Raw genomic sequence first — 12,996 nt, 5'->3', positions numbered from 1 at the left:
AGCATTCTTTAGTGCCTAGCATCCTTACGGTTGCCTATGAACGCTTACCTCAAAGCCACTGAAATAAGAACCAGAAGGCAAAGGGCACTCACCCAGCTTCAGGACGTCACCAGCTGGACTTCGGTAGGCTCCATTCTCCAGCCACACTCCCTTGGCTTAGCTCCTGCCTCAGGGTCTGCCTTCAGGTCTTGTGGGAGCTCCAGGCGTTCCCCCAACTGCAGCTGCTCCAAGTCTCATATTCATCCTGATTGGATGAGATTTTATTTTCCATGAAACAGTCCTAAGGCCAGGGAAACATGATGGACTGACAGGCTTCCACCAACTGGGTCTACCCCTAGAGATGGGACAGGGATCAACACCAAGCAATCATTAGAGGGGACAAAAAGGGATGGATTCTAGAATAAACCAGCAAATGGTCCTTACCAACTCCATCATCCAGTTACCATCATTCATTTCAATAGCTCTTACCAGTGGTCCTTCAACTTGTTTCTAGTATCTTGCCATTGTAAGCAATGCCACAATTGACATCCTCACACATATATCTTTGCATGTACAAGGATATCTACAGAATAAATTCCTGGAAGAGGAACTTTGAATCAAAGGGTGTCTGTTCTTATAACTCTGATAGACATGATCATATTGCCTTTCAAAGGGGGACCCATTCACACCCACAGCATCTCTGAGATGGCTCATTTCCACATATATGGCCTGTGTGTTGTCAGCTTTCTTAGCTCTGTACTTAACAAAGTTCAGTTTGACAACCGTGTGGTTAATGGATAGGAAGGGGAATAAGAGTGAGATAAGAAAAGCAGTTACATAATTACAGTAATAAAAAGGAGAGATGATAAGGACTTGAGCCATGAGAACTGCCAAGGGTGTTTGAAAGTAGGAGCAGGATTAAAGTATGCGTCTTCCAGAATAATGTGGCAGTGGAAAATGTAGCATTGTGCTGAAAATTTCGCACAGAGAAGACTTTGTTTTGACAAAAAGAATATAGAAAGGAAGGAAAAAAGAAGGATGGGAGGGAAAGAGGGAGGGAGGAGAAAGGGAAAGAATGGGAAGGGAAGGAAAGGAAAAGATTCTATTACTAAGACTTTTCCAGTTGGAAATAATAAATAAGCTAAGTACCAAAGACCTTATGTGCTTCCCTGGTGAATCATGGTAAAGAACTTGCCTGTTAATGCAGGAGATGTGGGTTTGATCCCTGGGTCAGGAAGATCCCCTGGAGGAGGGCATGGGAACCCATTCCAGTATTCTTGCCTAGAAAATCCATGGACAGAGGAGCCTGGCGGGCTACAGTTCATGGGGTCACAAAGAGTTTGACATGACTTAGTGACTAGCCAACAACAACCAAAAGCCTTAACACAGACTCTACATTGAGAAGTTGGGTCAAACACACTCAGATCTCGAAAACAAACAAACCTAGAGACGAAATAATGTGTCATCATAGCACACGTTAACGCTCGAAAAGCACATTTTGTAGATTCTTAACAGTCTACAGTGTGAGACAATATGATAATACTGGTCTCATTGAAGCAGAATAAAGCGCTGTATCCTAAGGACTACTGTTCCGCTCTAGAAAAATCTTTCCTCTCTGGGTCCGTCCGTTGGCGGTGGTAGACAGGAGAGCTCTCAGCTGACACCAGGTCCTTTGTGCACCGTGGGCCCTGCAGCAAATGCTGGCGGTAGTCTAAGATCAACCCCTGACATCTTTCCCTGGCTTCAGAATGACTGTTAAAAAATCCTTGATTATGTTTAAAATCTTCTCATGAATATAACTGCATATGAGTGCACTTTGCAATCGAGGCCCATAAAACCCTCTGTGTTGCTCACGTTTCTCAGAATGGCTAAAATTATTTCTCCACTGGGTGCAGTGACAAGGGAAAAGAAGTATTTCTTGGTCCAAATCCCCTGACATTGTAGTTACCCACCCAGTCCCGCTTTTCTCACTGTCTGAACCAACCATCCTGTGATCTTTCTTTCCTATGAAATTCTTGAAGGAGAAAACAAAAAGGAGAACATTTTTGAAATAGTTACAAACGTGGGGGAGAAGAAAGCAAACATATTTTTTGGAGGTTTAACCTGCCCATGGGAAAGAGGGTCAGATAAACAAGGTAGGGTGTGGTGAGGGGTTAGTCCTGGGTAGAACAGTCCAGGTCATATAATGCTATATCTGGTGAAAGTCCCTGGAGGAGGAACCAGGAAGTTTGCGGACCTGAACATCACAGCTAGAGTGGTTCACCAGGTACTTCGAAGCCACGTGGGCATCCACTGCACCCCTCGGAGCAGGGCCACATGCTTGAGCCCTGCTCAGAGCTTGTATGCTTTGCAGCCACCTGCTCTCCGCTCAGTGGGAACTCTCTCCAGCAAAAAGTCTGGATCTACCTTGGTTTCCCTTATTTCCCAGTGTAAGCATATAATTGGTGCCTTTTCCAGGATGGCAAAGAGCCCAGAGTCCAGAGAATTCCCTGAGACCTCAGTGTGGCCTGGAGCCCCGGGTACTGACTGATCAGGGGCCAGTAGCCCCTGGTAGGAAGGAGGATCTCTAGGGAGGGGAAGGCTTTTCCCTCAAATCCCTTACTGCAGCCAGGATGAAAAGCCAGCTCTGGAATGCCATGTCCCTGGTCCCACTCCTAGTCCCATCCCCTATTTCTGTCCAGCACTTTCCCAAGGATGCAAGGATGGGAAGCCCTGCCTCCTCTGTGATGCTCCCCCTTGACCCCAACCCACAAGAGGCTCTCGCTCAATCTTCAGTCAATCCCTGCTGTCCATAATCGTCACTGCAGGAACTGTCTTATCAGCAAGTGTCCCCACTGGACACCCACAGGTCTCGCCGCCGCGGGCAGTGTGGTGCAGGGACACACGGGAGACACTCAGCCATTGAATCAGGCCCTGCTATTTCATCTTCCCACAATCCATTTCTGGAAAGAATCTGATGTTTCTTGCAGCTCAGAGTCTAGAGGAAATAAATCTTCTATTTACTTTCAATCGAGTTACCCTGCAGGCCCCACAGAGTCCTACTCTGACTGTGACTAAGTTTCACCTCGCAGGCCCACAGAGTTGCGCTCTGCTGGTGACTAAGTTCCTGCTTCCTCAGGGCCCCTCCCTCCTTCCTTCCACCCTCTGCCTCTGCCCTCCCGCCCACCTGCCCCCACCATTAGCCTCCCCAGAGCCTGGAGCTATGAAGCCTCTGGAGCCTGCCCTTCATTCTGGAAAAAAAAAAAAAGCATGAATTCTTTTTCCAAATAGAACCTTCCTTAGGCAAACTTCTCTCTTGCTACTATTAAAAACCTTGCACAGTATAAGTCTGATGTATTTTTTGCTTTAAAAACCCCTTCCACCAAGGATAGGAGTGAGGTGGAATAAAGTGAGTGAAGAGACAGGCAGTTTTGCCGTAAAAAAGCAAATTTCTTCCGCTGGGAAATCACTTCAGATGCCTGAAAGAGTTAATGACATTCCCTAATGGCACCTGGTGTACCAGGAGGCGGCCCTCCAAGAGGTGGAGCCCACAGCTGGCCCCGTCTGGGCAGGGCAGGGACGTGATGTATAGCCTGTGCCCTCCTTGGCGCTGCAGGGGGAGGCAATTTGTAGACAGCCACTTGAACTCCATCAGAGCCAGTGAGTCCCTTGCCTAAATCACGTTTTCCCTTTCCTTACAAAGCTGTTTGCTCAGCGGGTTCAGTGAGGAAACCCCTGAGTAAACAGAGAGCATGCCGCTGGCCCCAAGGTTTCTCCAGGGACGCAGCCCCAGGCGAAGCCCACTTCCAGTCTTCCTGCCGGCCCTCAGCCCATCGCAACTGTTGTCCCGTAAAGTTGCTGCTTTCAACTCCATTTGCTTCAGCGTCTGAAGGGAAAGCTTACAGGAAGGTGTGGGGGAAATCTCGAGGCAGACGGCTGCTGAAGGCACTGAAGCCCCAGGCCCCTCCCTGCCAGAGGGCCCACCCTCACCCCACCCACCGCAGCAGAACAATGGCTCCAGTGAAGCCAGGGGACTCCACAGGCTTCCAAGTTGGCTGGTTTTCAGCATCTGTGTGGTTTGGGGGGCCTTATCTTGGGTCTAGGGCTGGAGATGAGTAAGAAATAGCCGATGTGAGACCACAGAGGCGTGGATACAGTTGTTCCCCCCATTTCAGAGGTGGAAGCCTAAGGCTCAGAGGTTGATAGCTGAGGACTGACAGGACCAGAGGTCTAGTCCAAGGCTGTCCAGTTGGAAATCCCACATCTCAACCAGTACCCTTTATTCGTCGTGGGCTGGGACTGACTGGGGCCACGACCACAAAGCAGGCTCACCCTCTGGACAGGAAAGCCCTCGATGTACTGCCAAGCTCAAAGGCTGGCTCAAGAAATACGTGGGCTGCACCTCAGGAGGGGGGCCAAGGAAAGCGGGTTTTGGCAGTAGCAGAAGACTGCCCTTGGCCAGTATTATCATTGCTATTTGGTCCAGAAACTCAAGAAACAGTAGATCATCTCCACCACTTACTTACTGGTACAATCTTGAGCCATTTATTCAATCTCTGTGTGCCTCAATTTTCTCATCTGTAAAATGGGAATATTAAGAACCCCGACCTCATATGGTGGTTGTGAGGCTCAAGAGACTTAATGTGTGCAAAGCATCTAGAACAATGCCTGGCACCTGGCAAACACTGCATATTACTATTAATATCATTGTCATCATCATCCTCTTCATCACCATCAGCATCACCATTATCTTGGTCTGATACCTCCCCCAACTTCTCTCCAGGCAGAATCAAGCACTCCTGCCCATTACTCCCGGTCTTTAGTGACACCTTTATGGCAGTCCTCGTCACTTTGTATCAATGCCTCTAATCTGAGCAGGAATTTTGACTTTCCATCTCTGTATCATCAGAGCCTTCTACAGTGTTTGGCACATAATGGATATGCAGTAAACATGTGTCGAATGAACGAAAAATTGTGCTTGATTCTAAAACTAACTTTCAGATAAATCACAAAGGGTACCTGATTTTTATAAGATTTTGAAATATGCCTTAGATCATGCCTTAGAAATCAGAACATCATAATAAGGTAAGAAGATTGAAAGGGCTTTCAAGGGTGGCATGTCAGACACACGTAAGACATTTTCACTGTTACAATCGTTCTATCAAATAAAAGAAACAAATCCCATTTAAGGCACTGAGTGTCCCTGATGCCCTAAAGACCCCCTCCCTATTCAGCATTTGAGGACTCAGAAATAGGCAATCCAAGAGTCTTGCCACAAACAAAAAACATTTCCAAGAAATCAGCATTTTGTGGAATATTTTTAAATGAACTTTCAAAGAGATTCCAAAAATAGATCTGTGAAATACTGACAGCACCTCCTTTGTGCCAGATACTGGAACGACACAGATAAGAAGACATGGTGTCTAGAAGGGGGAACAAACATGTGAATAGAGAATTTATGTATAGGAGTGATATGTAGAGGCAAGCCCAGCATGTTCAGAGAGTACAGAGGAGGGGACCAATTGGAGGCACTGGGGATTTTTAAATGGCTGTAGAGACTGACCTTGGAAAATGGATGCATTTTTAGGTTCTCTCCAGGGCAGCTGTGGTTCAGAAATACCAAGGACTGCTAAACACATTGCTGCACATTCTTAGAAGGTGACACTACCACCCTTATAACGCACATTTAAGGTACCAGCAAGAAAAGGCCCTCCTCCTGGACAGGGTCCTGGAGCTGCAGGCCAGCATGGAGCCCCAGGGTGGGGCGCTCCCTCCCACCACCAGCACGTAGTCATCTTTGCTCAAACAAAGCCTATGCTGTCCTACTGCTGAGGGCTTCCCTGCAGCCCACAAGCCCTCCCCACCCGGAGTCTACAAATTATAACTGAACGTTATCCAAGTCACCTTAAAAATGCTCACCACCGCCAGGGGCCTGGGGAGGAGCTCCGTCCTATCATGCTCTGATGACTCTCTTCCTCAAGCCCAGGCCCGTGCGCCCACTAGTCATCCTGGGTGTGCTCCCGGTTTTCGAGGGGTGGCTACACCTTGCACTTGGATAATTATTTTTAAGTAAGTGAGGAGCGGTGAGAAGTGAGACAATAGTGCCTGCTCATGGTAGGTGAGAACGTTTCATTCACCCAGATTGTGCAGCTGGATTCTCCAGGCCAGAAAGATGCAGGAGAGTATAGATCAAGAGAGCTCTCAGGTTTGGAACTGAGTCACCCTCCTTCTTTTTTCTATATAAATTTATTTATTTTAATTGGAGGCTAATTACTTTACAATATTGTAGTGGTTTTGCCATACATTGACATGAATCCGCCACGGGTGTACATGCCAGCTCAGGCTGCGGCTAGTCAACGTGGCTGCTGGGGCACGGCCTTCTCAGAGGGGACTGCCCATCCCTACAGGCGGAACTCTGGAGGTAGATGCTGGCCGGAGGTCTCTTAAGAGGATTACAAGTCAATCATCCCAGTCAGGCTCCTCAGTGTTCAGTAATTACTTTCAAGTGACCTTCCTTTCCCCTTGGAGGCTAGGTGGTCTGTGAAAGGCCTCTCCCCCAGGCCTCCAAACACCTGGCAATGCAGGTCCCAGGAAGAAACTCAAGGAAGAGGCTGGGCTGGGAGGAGGAGAAAAAGGAGGAGGAGGAAGAAGAGAAGGAGGTGGAGGACGTCTTGGCACTTCCTGAGCTGGCTCTGGGCTGAGGACAGTGGCTGTAGAGAGTAGTACATTCCTTTTGCTTACTGTGAAGTGCCCCCAAAGAAATTCCACACCATGGAGTGCTTGTTGAAGTGGGAAAGGCAGAGGAAGGACCTACCAGGAGGCAGTAGCTGACAGGATAGAGCCTTGTGGCAGAGTCACCAGATTTATAAAATGGAAAAAGTGAGAATATCTATAAAATAGAATCATTTACACTTTGAAATATTTGGTCAGTTCAGGTATTGGGTGATTTTTGCAAATCACAGGACTTTGAAATAATGACAATACATTGGCTTCTCTCTTATTAAGATATATGCTTATGGCATAAGTTGCAAAAACACATAAAACATAAAGAAATTATCAAAATCATCAGGAAGCTGGCCACCCAAGAATAGCCATGGCTAACATTTAATGTACCACCTCCTTATCCTTGTGAACTATACCTGCTTATCACCTAAGATTTTTGTATAAAAGTCATATAATATTGTTGATATAGATATTTTATTCTCTCACAAATATTTATTGATGGCTTGTTGTATGCTAAGGAATTCAACAATGAGCAAATAGACAAGTTCCTGATCTTCATGGAGCTGACACTTCTCATGGAAAAACAGACAATAAATAAATAAATACGAAAATATGCCAGGTACCAGGAAGCAATAAGTGCCACAGAGAAACATAAGCCAAGAGAGGGGATAGAAAGGATGGGGTGGCAACAGGTGGGCTGAAAAGTGGGTACTATTTTACATGGAGTAGCCAGGGATGATGTGGCTGACAAGATGAGAGTCAACCAGAGGCTGAAGAAAGTGAGGAGCAGCTATGCAAGTATCTCAGGCAGAGCGAAGAGCAAATGCAATGTCCTAGGGCCGCAAACACTGGACAGGCAGGGAGAACAGGCCCGGGTCGGGGTTGTGGGGCAGAGCAGGGGCAGCTGGAGCAGACAGGGTCAGGACAGGAGCTGAGTCGGGGGGAGTCAGAGTATGGAAAGCCTGCAGGCCACCGTATGTCCTATTTTGTCTTACTTACTGTGATAGTGGGGCTTCCCCAGTGGCTCGTATAGTGAAGAGTCCACCTGCAATGCAGAAGACCTGGGTTCAATCCCTGGGTTGGGAAGATCCCCTGGAGGAGGGATGGCAACCACTCCAGTATTCTTGCCTGGAGAATCCCATGGACAGAGGAGCCTGGCGGGCTACAGTCCATGGGGTCACAAAGAGTCAGACACAACTGAGTGACAAAGCACACACGAATTGTGATAATAGGTGAATTCTCCAACTTCATATTTCCTTCAAAAACATAACTCTGTAATGACAATAAAATGATACCATGTGGACAACCATAATGTATTCAAATGATATATTTTGTAGTTATTTTTATTATTTTTATCTGTTATTAACAGTATGATGAATAACACATAAACCTGGGAGACCTTTGATCAAGTTCATATGATAAATTCCTGGAAGTGTAATTAGTTAGAGAATATAAATATGTAAAAGGTTTTGTGTACACATTGCCAAATTTGCCCAGAAAGGGTCTGATAAGCTATAATTTTATGTGTAAGAATTTCCATTTCACTGCTGCATATGACAATTTTTAAAAATCTTTGGCAATTTGATAAATGAAGACCTGTATGACATTGTTACTTTAATGATCGTTTACTTGATCATTATTGAAGTTGAAGTTTTCACATGTTTATCTCAAGTTGTCTGATCAGGTCTTTAATCCATTTTTTTACTGTTTTTTCTTATTGATTTGAAAAGTTCTTGTATATAAAGCTTCTTATTTGTTGGAGTGTTTTTCTCAGTTCTTAGTTATCTTTTATGTTTGCTTATGGTCTTTCAGGGCTTCCCAGGGGGCACTGGTGGTAAAGAACCTGCCTGCCAATGCAGGAGACAAACCTAAGAGATGCAGGTTCAGTCCCTGGGTCTGGAAGATCCCCTGGAGGAAGGCATGGTAACCTACTCCAGTATTCTTGCCTGAAGAATCCCATGGACAGAGAAACCTAGCGGGTTATAGTTCATAGGGTCACAAAGAGTTGGACACGACTGTAGCGACTTAACATGCACACATGAATGGTCTTTTTTTCTTAAATTTTAAAATTCTTAGGTAATCTAATCTATCAGTGCTTCTTTTATAATTTTATCTTTTGCTTTCTCACTGCAAGACTGGTACGTGTTTATATTTTCTTTATCTTAAAAATAATTTCCTTTAAAAAATTCAATCCTATCAATCCTATTATTTATGTGATAGATACATAACTTTTTTCTGCTTAGCCAACCAATTATCATCATATGACTATGAATTTAGCAGTGTAACCTTTCCTCACAAATATAAAGCATACATTTATAATGTACAAAATTCATATATATGTGTGTGAAAAGCTTACACAAATATCAGATTTTGTATCTTATATCCATTAATTTGTAAGTCTTCTCTTGAAATAATATCAGATTGATTTACAGATTGCAGCATTTTAGTAATTTTGATGTTTGGTAGGAAAAGCATGGGACTTCCCTGGTAGCTCAGCTGCTAAAGAATCCACCTGCAATGCAGGAGACCCTGGTTTGATTCCTGGGTCGGGACGATGCCCTGGAGAAGGAATAGGCTACCAACTCCAGTATTCTTGGCTTCTGTGGTGGCTCAGATGGTAAAGAATCTGCTTACAATGCAGAAGACCTGAGTTCGATCCCTGAGTTGGGAAGATCCCCTGGAGAAGGAAATGGCTACCCACTCCAGTATTCTGGCCTGGAGAATTCCATGGCCAGAAGAGCCTGGCAGACTACAGTGCATGGGGTTGCAAAGAGTTGGACATGACTGAGCAACTTTCACTTCACTTCACACACCCAGGAAGAAGGGGAAGACAGATGTGGTGGACAGCTACCAATACCAGCCATGATGTGCCCCCTCAAGAAGAAGTTGTGACAAAAGAGGCTGATTAATTAAAAGGGATGTGTCCAATTACACAATGACCAGGTCTGGTGCACTTTGTCCCCAACCTCTCCCCATCCGACACATCACTGTCACTTTTATGATTGCAATGCAGTGGCATATTTGACCACTCCCTCTCCACTCAGAAGCAGATGGAAGATTTATAATGACCAAACGAAACTCATGAGAACATGCCACTGTTCTCTGCATTTGAAGACAAGGCCACCTTTGGTGCTGTACTCACATAATTGCAGGCTATAGCTTTCAGCATCAACACTGACGCATTTATTCAAGATAAATCTTTCTCTTGGTGGACAACCAGGTTCGTCTGTCTGCCACTGTGCCTCCCAGCTACGCCACACAATGTGAAAATGGCCTGTGGCAGGAATGGCCAGTTGTTCACCAATATCTAATCTCCCTTCCTAATTATCAGATGATAATTGACCTGGTACTGGCCATCAGAACAAGACTGCACACTTCCCATCTTCCTTTGCTGCTACATGTGACCAAGGTACTAGGTTCTGGCTAAAGGGATGTGAGCAGAGGGGAATGTACAGCTTCCCAATCGTGCCCTTAAACAGAAGGAGCATGCCTTCTTTTCCTCCTCCTCCCTTCCTCCTGCTTAAAATGTGGATGTGCGGCTAAGACAGCACTCCGGGGATGGTAGAGCAAAGAGCAGAAAAACCCTTGGTCTCTGACACAGGTTTGGGGAATTCATTCTCTCATTCCCTCCCAGCATTTGCTTACTTAGCTCCCAAATGTGTGTAGAGCACCTGCCCTGAGCCCAGCATGGGGACGGGCTTTAGAGACATAACAATGAACGAGGCAAGGGTTCCATCCCTGAAGTAAGTTTGGAGAAGACTGGTCACAGTAAGCAGTATATAAGCGTGAGCTGGTGAAGAAACTCAGAGAGAGCTAAGAAATTCTCCTCCAAGTAGTTGATATCAAGTGAGAGACCCATACCCAGCTCTCTCGGGGTCTGTAAACAGGTGCACACTATGCCAACTCCACAAGCATAGAGGTGGCTCTGGGAAAGAAGTCCTAGGATGATAACTTGTTTCTATACCCTCCTTTCTTGGCTTTCATATGAGGGTCACAAAGTTTAGAGACCCTTCCAGAATGCAGTGATACAGACTGTGCTTTAACAGTTTAAAGCTGGCTTCCCAGGTGGTGCAATGATAAAGAATCCACCGGCTAAGCAGGAGATGCCAGAGATGCGGGCCTGATCCCTCGGTCAGGAAGATCCCCTGGAGCAGGAAACGGCAACCCACTCCAGTATTCTTGCCTGGGAAATCCCATGGACCAAGGAACCTGGTGAGCTACAGTCCATGAGGTCACAACTGAGTGACTGAGCACACACACAAAGCAAGAATGACTTTAACTGACCCCCAAGAGCACCCCCCTCCCCTCCCCCAACAGTCCCTACCCCCACACCTCTGGTGGCCGCTGCTGTTCTTTCATTCAAACTGCTGGGCTGTGAATCAGCCTCATCTCCCACAGCCTCTCACCCGACCTTGCTCCAATCAAACTCAACCTCTGGTTGTGTCCTAAACACACCTTTTGCTTTTCAGCTTGTGGGCTTTTGTTCAAATTGTCCCTGCCCCTAGAAAGCCCTTCCCCAGGTTGTCTGATGGAATTTCAAATATCATGAGGATTTTTTGATCCTGCGAGCAGAAAGTGTTCACATACATACACCTGGACGCTTAAGAGTCTCCTTGTTCCCACCAGACTGTAAGCTCCTCAGACCAGAGGCTGTGTCTCTGTGTCTAACTCATCCTGATGCCCTTAGTGCAAAGCTTAGCATGTGGAAGGGGCTTAACACACATCCGTTGGATTTTATTATGCTGAATTATATCTCTCGGGGCATGATAACAGAGCAAAATGGCACAAAAGGAGGAGCCGGGGCATGGAGACAATGGGCTCACCTTGACAGTGTAACACTGGTTTCCTCGTAGGTAAAAGTGGGATAATAACAAAACTCCAGTCTGCTGCAGGGGGAAAGAGTGGATATCTGGAGACAAAGATTTCCTTTGAAGTGAGTGACGTCAATGTTGCATATATCCCTTCTGACGCACTCCACAGCACAGCCGTCCACAGCTCTCTTGCTAGAAAAGAAAGATGCAGATGCTAGTGGACAGCTAGCCATCTCTGCCACATAAACAAACTATAAAGGAAATGAATGATAACATTTAACTACATTAACTTAAAAATTCTCTTCAACAAAGTCAACAAAAAGGTTTAAAAGGTGAGCATCAGGCAGGAGGAAAATGTTAGCAACATATATAATTGACAAAAATTAGTATCTAGAATCTATGAATTCTTTCAAATCAATAAGAAAAAGAAAAAACAACAGAAAAGTTGTAACGGAAAAGGCAAAAGATGTAAACAAAGCAGTCCTCAGAAGAAACTCAAGTGACCAATACACATGTGAGAAAAATAATCAGCCTCGTGAATAATTGCTGCTGTTGTTGTTTAGTCACTAAGTCCTATCCAACTCTTTGGGACCCCATCAACTGCAGCACATCAGGCTTCCCTGTCCTTCACCATCTCTTGGAGCTTGCTCAAACTCATGTCCATTGAATTGGTGATGCCATCCAACCATCTTATCCTTTGTCACCCCCTTCTCCTCCTGCCTTCATCTTTCCCAGCATTACGGTCTTTTCCAATGAGTCAGCTCTTCACAACAGCTGGCCAAAGTACTGGAGCTTCAGCTTCAGCATCAGTTCCTCCAATGAATATTTAGGGTTGACTTCCTTTAGGATTGACCGGTTTGATCTCCTTGCTGTCCAAGGGACTCTCAAGAGTCTTCTCCAGCACCACAATTCAAGAGCATCAGTAATTACGGAAAGGCAAATTAAAACCACAGATACCATTTCACAACCATCAGCTTTGCAGAAATTTTTAATCTGCAACACTAGAATACAAAGCAAGGGAACTCAATCACTACTGGAAGTTGTATAAATTAGTGCAGCTGTTTTAGAGAATTTGATGCTATTGAGAAAAGTCAAAGTGCACATATCACATGACCTAACCATTCCACCTTTAGACTGGTATGCTGGAAAAACTCCTGCACCTGGGCACAAGGAGACTGTGCAAGGACATTCATAACATTGTGTGCAATAGCAAAATAAAAGTATTACAAGCAACCTGAATGTTCATAAACTGGAAAAAAGAATAAACAAACTGTGATGTGTTAACACAGTGGAACACTTTATAGTCACTAAAAATAATTAGAGCCACACAGATTAATATAGATGGACCTCACAAATATAACTCTGAACAAAAAGAGGAGGTTGCCAAAGAATCACATAGGATGATGCTACGCATAAAGCTTGAGACTATGTCCAACAACTCCATATTTTGTTTAGGGATACACAAATTTGTGGTGGAAATAGAAAAGAATGCCTGGAAGGATGA

The 12,996-nt window shown here is 45.3% G+C and overlaps 1 long non-coding RNA gene across 2 annotated transcripts in view; it reads right to left on the bottom strand.

Moving 5' to 3' along the window:
• LOC122453798 overlaps window positions 1-12,996 on the bottom strand; it is a 67,585-nt gene that overhangs the window by 18,011 nt on the left and 36,578 nt on the right. For both annotated transcript variants that reach the window (XR_006273175.1, XR_006273176.1), the window contains exons 2-4: window positions 11,505-11,684; window positions 7,681-7,726; window positions 93-244 (exon numbers count right to left, since the gene is read on the bottom strand). This is a non-coding gene — a long non-coding RNA (uncharacterized LOC122453798). The remainder of the gene's footprint in view (window positions 1-92; window positions 245-7,680; window positions 7,727-11,504; window positions 11,685-12,996) is intronic.

This window comes from Cervus canadensis, chromosome 15 (genome assembly GCF_019320065.1).
Source record: "Cervus canadensis isolate Bull #8, Minnesota chromosome 15, ASM1932006v1, whole genome shotgun sequence".
Lineage (NCBI taxonomy): Eukaryota > Metazoa > Chordata > Mammalia > Artiodactyla > Cervidae > Cervus > Cervus canadensis.
Note: the sequence above shows the minus strand (reverse complement) of the source record. Positions and strands in the feature narration are given on the sequence as shown.